Source organism: Numida meleagris, chromosome 4 (assembly GCF_002078875.1).
Source record: "Numida meleagris isolate 19003 breed g44 Domestic line chromosome 4, NumMel1.0, whole genome shotgun sequence".
In the NCBI taxonomy this organism is placed as follows: domain Eukaryota; kingdom Metazoa; phylum Chordata; class Aves; order Galliformes; family Numididae; genus Numida; species Numida meleagris.
In genome coordinates, this window is record NC_034412.1 from 78,421,403 (window position 1) to 78,428,142 (window position 6,740).

Below are 6,740 nucleotides of genomic sequence, written 5' to 3' on the forward strand. Positions count from 1 at the left end.
GTAACTGTCCTTTTTTTTGATCTTTATTATCTTGTAATATACCCAACTTTAGCAGAAATGGCTTCACAAAAACATAGACATAGCATTGACTAGTATTGCTAAGTTTTACTCCTGTGCTCTCTGCTCAAAAGAACTGATAAATTCTGGCATACCACTGTGCAAATCCACGTATGTAACTTCAATACCAGAGATACTTTCCATTTGGCCAGCTGACTCTTTGCTCATGTATATTCATCTTAGCTTTTATCTTCAAATGTCCTAACTCTTCAGTGGGAGTCTCCCTAATATTAATGTTGTCTTGGAGTCTTTATACAATTATGGAATAAAAATGGAAGTCTATCTGTATTACAAAATGCATTACAAACAGTCCTAACCAATTCTGTCACTGAATAAAGGCACTATGTTTGTTTCTGATGTAGACTTTTAAAAAGTCCTCTCAGAACCAGCAAACAGGTTATAGACAAGAAATCAAGTTGTCAGGTCTAGCAAGTTAATTCATTTCAGCTCCTCTGCCATAAGGACCTGTACGCATAGACTAAGCCTGCAAAAAATTCAAATTAGAATGTGTAGTAAAGATGACAGGTCATCCCAAATTTATCATATAGTATGAGTAATTCATGTAATCAATTACATAGAACAGATCATGGATGTTAAATTCATGCTGTAGTATGTCCTGCAGTAATCTGTTGTGTGTATTCAGAAGCAGTAATATTACTGCGATTGTAAAATACAAATGCTTTTAGAAGTTCTGATAAATAAAATATCTAGATTTCTAGAGGCCATTATGACTATTCAGAAGATAAAGTTTACTCCCAGTAACTCTTTTAAGGTTATTTCTTAACTATAAACATACATTCCTGGCTCCATTTGTGGATGAAGTTGTTTACATCATTTCAGATACAGCTGAAAGTGGAGATGTTTCATCACCTCCTCATTTAACTTCACTTCTTTTTCTACTGAGAACATATGATGTTCTTCCAAGCTGCATCTAAAAAACATATTTCAGATGTACGGGGGCTAAGAAGTGACATGCATTTACGGCGTTACTTTCATATGACAAATAGGTGAGCTGTGGAACTCGACTCAGAGAGTGGAGCAGAAATAGCACCACACCTATTTTCTCCTAATCATTTTATGTGAGAGTTTTAAAAAAAATAATATTTGTTTTGGAAAATGTTTTGTTACATCTGAAAAACTAAGACCAGTCTTTCAATGATCCACTTATCCAGTTTCTCTTGCATAGGTTTCTACTGTTTTTGTCCATTAGTAGTTTCCTTTTTTTTCCCATGTCAATGAACAAAGTAAAATAGATTCATTAATATGCATACCAAAATTTAAAACCATTTGATGATATGTTAATTTCCTGCACTGAAAAAATGAATAAAGCATTATGATCATACTATACTTGAAGTCTCTAAATGCAAGAACACTTGTGTAACATAAAAATGGTATGCTTTGTACAGTTCAACGCTTTTATATTGCAGACTTGGAAAATCAGGATATGTTGTACTTTAAGTGGTAGGTCCCAGTATGTTATACTTTGTATTTGTAGTAAAAAAAAAAAAAAAATAAAAATCATTGTTTAATTGCAACTCTTTAATTGCACACTGACTGTGAGAGAAGTAAAATGTCAAAAGATACCTAAGCAGGTTTATTACAATAAAGTCTGTGTGTTATCTTTGAAATATTCAGTTTTAGAGTACATTAATCAACTCTCTAGAAACATTAAAAACATTTCACTCAGAGGGTGGTGACACACTGGAATAGGCTGTTAGGATACCCCATCCCTGGAGGCATTCAAGGCCAGGATGGATGTGTCTCTGGGCAGCCTGGTCTAGTGGTTGGCAACCCCACACTCAGCAGGGGGGTTGAAACTAGATGATATTTGCGGTCCTTTTCAACACAGGCCATTCTATGATTCCATGATTCTCTGATTCTATGATTAGTTATTACAGTTTTGCCTATTATAACATTCTTTACTATGTATACTGATGTATATTGCTTTTTATACTCTTCCCTTTTATCCTATCCATATCCGTAGAAATTTCTTAACTCACACTGTACAGAATTCCATATTAATTTTCACTTACAGGGTACATATGTATTTCAAGTATGTATTTTACTAGAAGTCCGCTGTCTCTAAAACTCTCTATTTTACTTGTCCTGATCAATTATTTTCATAATTACTTGGAAAGATATTAAAACAATTAAAAACTCTACACACAAACATGGTAGATTCTAGTTAATGTTTATACCATCATGTAAGAAAGCAAATGCCACAGTTTAGGAAAGTAAGTATTGATTATTAAATTTTGGCAAACATGTAAATAATGGTTATTAAATTTTGGCAAACATGAAAATGATGGAAACTATATTCTGTGGTTTCAAAATGTTTTAGTGAGTAAGCAAACTCATCCTTTACTAAAATTTGCCTTGATTGGCCTGGGACTTTTGAATTTTTGACATTATATCTGTTCCTATTGTAACAGGAATTTTATGAAGTTCATGAAAGGGAAGTGCAGATTCTTGCACCTGGTGTTGGATAACTTCATTTTTTCAGAACAGGCTGGTGGTCACTTGGCTGGAAAGCAGTTTTGCAGAAAAGGACTTGGAAGTTCTCATGGATCATAAGCTGAACATGAGCTAGCAATGTACCCTTGCAGCAAAAAAAAGCCAGAAGTCTACAGTTGTCTCAAGCGTGATCAGCTGGTGGTTGGAAATAATCCTTCCTCTCTAGTCAAGCAAAATATCTCTGGAGTGCTGGGTCCAGTTCTGGGCTCTCCAATACAAGAAAGACACAGACATACTGGAGCAAGCACAGCAAGGGACTGAAAAATCTGTCGTGTAAGGAAAGCCTGAGAGAGCTGAGACACTTAAGTCTGAAGAAGAGAGGACTTAAAGATGTCTCACTGATATTTATAAATCTCTATTAATATCTGACACATATTTGATGGGAATAAGTAAGGAAGATGACGTCTCTTCTCTATGGGGTACAGTGAAGGGGAAAAAAGCAATGAATAAACAAATAAATAAAAACCAAAATGTCCACTTTTTTTTTTTTTAACGTAATTAATAACATTAGTATTTTTGTATCTGTGCATTGACACAATTATCTCAAGTTGTCAATGCATTGACAACTTGAGATAATTAGCATATATATTGACTAGATTCAGCTCATTGTGTAATAAGAGATATGAGATATACAGACCAAGGTATTTTTTCATGCATATCTTTTTGTCTTTGTTTGCTTTTGTTGGCTATACAAGCTTATTCAAGATATTTCAAATCAATAGTTGTTGAGAAACAGCTTGCTCGGCAGCACGTAGCTACTGATTTACTAATGATTTATGATGTAATGATGTAATCCCTAGATACGTGGAATGTGGTGTTTCCAGTGTGTTCCAGTAGATTTCAGCATATTCATAGTATCCTGTATCCATAGTGTTGTAGTTAACAACATATCCCATATATGGAGATTACTCGGGCAACGATATTGTTAGCGTGCGCGTTGCATAGAGCTTGTATCCCTGGACCCTGTATCCCTGGAAGCATATATGCTATATAAGATGGTGTGTTGCTACAATAAAGTTGAAGCTGCATAACCTCACATTGAGTGTCAGGCTTCCGCGCGCTTTGGAGGGCAACCCTGTGGGAAGCGTGGGGAGTTTCCCAACATTTGGCGCCCGAACAGGGACCAATGAGTAGCGTTTATTGTGGTTAAATAAGTAGGGACCCTACCAGGGACGCGCGAGGTGACGGACCGCAGTAACCTCCGCTGCATTTTTGGCAGCGGATGGCGTTTTGATTTGACCGGGTTGGACCGGGGTTTGCGGTTCCAGGGGTGGATAAAGTCGTCGGCCGACGTGGATCCCTTCTCTTCGGCGGTCGCTGGATTACGACGCGAGGATGGAGCGGGAGGTAGCCCAAAAACCTTTATTGCGCTTTTTAGAAAAGCAGCTTTCATTATGCTTCTCAGAAAAGCAGGATTCAGTGGGTGCATTTTTGCACACAGGGACATTGTTTAATGTCAAGGAGTGGCGAAAGATAGGCAATATGCTATGGGTATGGGATCATGTGATTAATGATCGTAAAGAGGCAAAGAAATTAATGAAACCGTGGCGAGAAATTATTAATTGTATTAAGCGCCACAAGGTGGAACAGGATGTTGCGGATCAAGCAGCTAAGCAGTTGGGCTTATTAACACCTGTGGCGCAGGGGGGTACCCAGGATCGGCCGTACCCTTTCTTAGGTATACCTGTTTCGGTGAAAAATATGGATAGTATTGTTCCCTCTGCTCCTGTTACTGCTGTTGCAGGGGACCCTGAGTCCGAATCCGCTTTGTTTCCCCCAGGAGAGGGTAATGAAGATTTACCCCCTCCTTTGCCTCCACCCCCGCCTTCTCCCAATGAGGTGTGTTTGTCCAGGGGCGCAACCTCTGCTATATCAGTTGGTCACCCAAAATGGGCTAACATAGCTCAGCAGGCGGTGGATATGTAGATGCAGTGCACCATGGATAAACCGGTAGAGCACTGGTTACTTACCTGCTTTTTACAAAAGCGAATGGGCTTTTTATTCTCTCTAAGAGAGGTGAAGCAGTCCGATCAAAGGACTTGGAGAAGTTGCTGAGCTGGGCTAAGGCTCAGGGCTGCATGAAAGACGTGGAGAAAGTATCGTGACTGTTATGAGTCAGTTTTGCTTGGGAACTGGGGAGCTCTCTAACGAAGGAGCAACAAGTAAATCTCAAAGAAGTACAGAGAATTTTAAAGTTTCAGAATCGAACTGTATCTACCTTCAGCATGAGTTACTTTTGCTAAATGGTTAAGCAAAAACGCCCCTGAGTTTTCGAATTCTGGGTTTTCTTTTGATGGGGCAGTTTGGGACAAAGTTTGCATAAGACTCTGGAATGCTTTTGCCTGTTTGACGCTGAATTTCGGCAGCGTTCAAACAAGTTCGACAGGGAAGGATGAATCCTTCCGGCTACTTGCCGCTGCCCCTCGATGAGGAAAGCAGCTTCTGCCGGACCCGATCCGGGACTTCAACCCCTCCCCCAGTCGGGGATAAGAAAGAGTGCAGCCCTCGGAGAGCACCGCCGCCGCTGCTGCGAGGCGCCCGCAGCACCCGCGGTCGCAGTTCACTCCAGATTTTCCCTGCCTCGCGACCGCCGTCTGTAACCCCCCCCCGACGCTCGCTGCGCCGCTGCTGCCCGCGCCCCCACCTCTGCTCGCCGTGCCGCTCCGCTTCTGCTGCCCGTGTGTACTTTTGTTAAAGATAAGGATGGACTGCAACTAGAGAATCTTTTTGATCCTAACCCAATAGATCCGCAGAACGAACTGGATTTCTCCCTCCTGACGACATATCGCTACTAAAAAGATTTGGCCTGGATTCCTGTGCATTCATTTGTTTCTCCAACTGCTATGGCTGACTATACTGGACAAATATCCCCTCTTCCCCCCCCCCGAAACATCAGTTAACTAACTCTTTGTATGTTACAGGTGTCATTCAGCAGATTGAGGAATCTTTTCTTAAGGAAGTTAACAACCCTGCTTTGTTTGCACAGTTCAAGCGAGTTTTGTATCATTTATATCACTGAGGTATTCTTAAAAGGAAAAGGGGGGAAATACGGGAGTCGGGGAAATACGGGAGTCGGGGATATACTTGTGTATCTGCAGGGACTGACATTCGGCCTCATCTCAAGGCAGGAAATAACCGGGATTGTGTGTTTTTTGCTTATTGGTATTGTTTCATAATTTGTTGTTTACCACCTCATTATCAATAATTCTTGGTTATGATATTATTAGCCTATCAATTAGCATTTTCTTAATTTGTGAAGGCAAAACCTGGAAAGGAATCCCAGGCAAAGGGTTGACCCTATACTATAGAATGATTAACTGTTTTTCATCTCACTAGTCAGGATTATAGAAATATGCCTATGCATCACTCGAGACAAAGGTGCACATTATTTTACTTCGATTCCACATGTGATTCTAATATAGGATTCTGGAGTATTGCCCAACAGATTTTTAGTTCACTGGTCCCTTCAATTGGCACCTATATCCGGGGCCCAAACGCCCCTCACTATAGAATGATCTTGGGATACTCTGATAGTTTTAAGGGAACTGACAACTGAGTCTATAGTTGCAAATATTTTGTCTCGTAGAGAGAGCTGACCTTAGTAGCTTGTTTTGCTTTATGAACAGGTGTTCCACTTGGGCTCTGTATATCGCACTGGCCATGCGGATGCAGTGTACAAATGAAAAAACCCTGCAGACCCTGAGAAGAATAAAAGCAGGAGAGTCTGTGGTGGGTGAGAGAGGAGAAGTGCACTTTGAAGCAGGGGACGCCCTGCTGGCACTGCCTATCACATCCACCACTGGCGTGTTTCTTCTCTCTCCTTTCTGGTGGTTTGTCACCTTTCAAGGGTCAATAAGTAATAATAGATTAGTTTAGGGAGTTTCTGGTTCCTGCTGTGTATGTTGATTGGAACTCATTCTTTTTAATGGGTTTAACAGTATTTCTTGTCATTATGCTGTTTGCCTTGTATCTTTTCTTATATTTAGTGTGTTGTCAATTGAGGCTCTGATTGAATTATGATGGTTATATTATTAATATGATTAGTGCTATTATTTTATAGAATGGTTAAAGATTGATAAGGAACTTAAGACTGCTTTTCACAAAGAGCATCGGTCTCTCAAAATCCTTGACAGCACCTGTTCTGACGAGGTACAGTTGTAGAGCGTGAC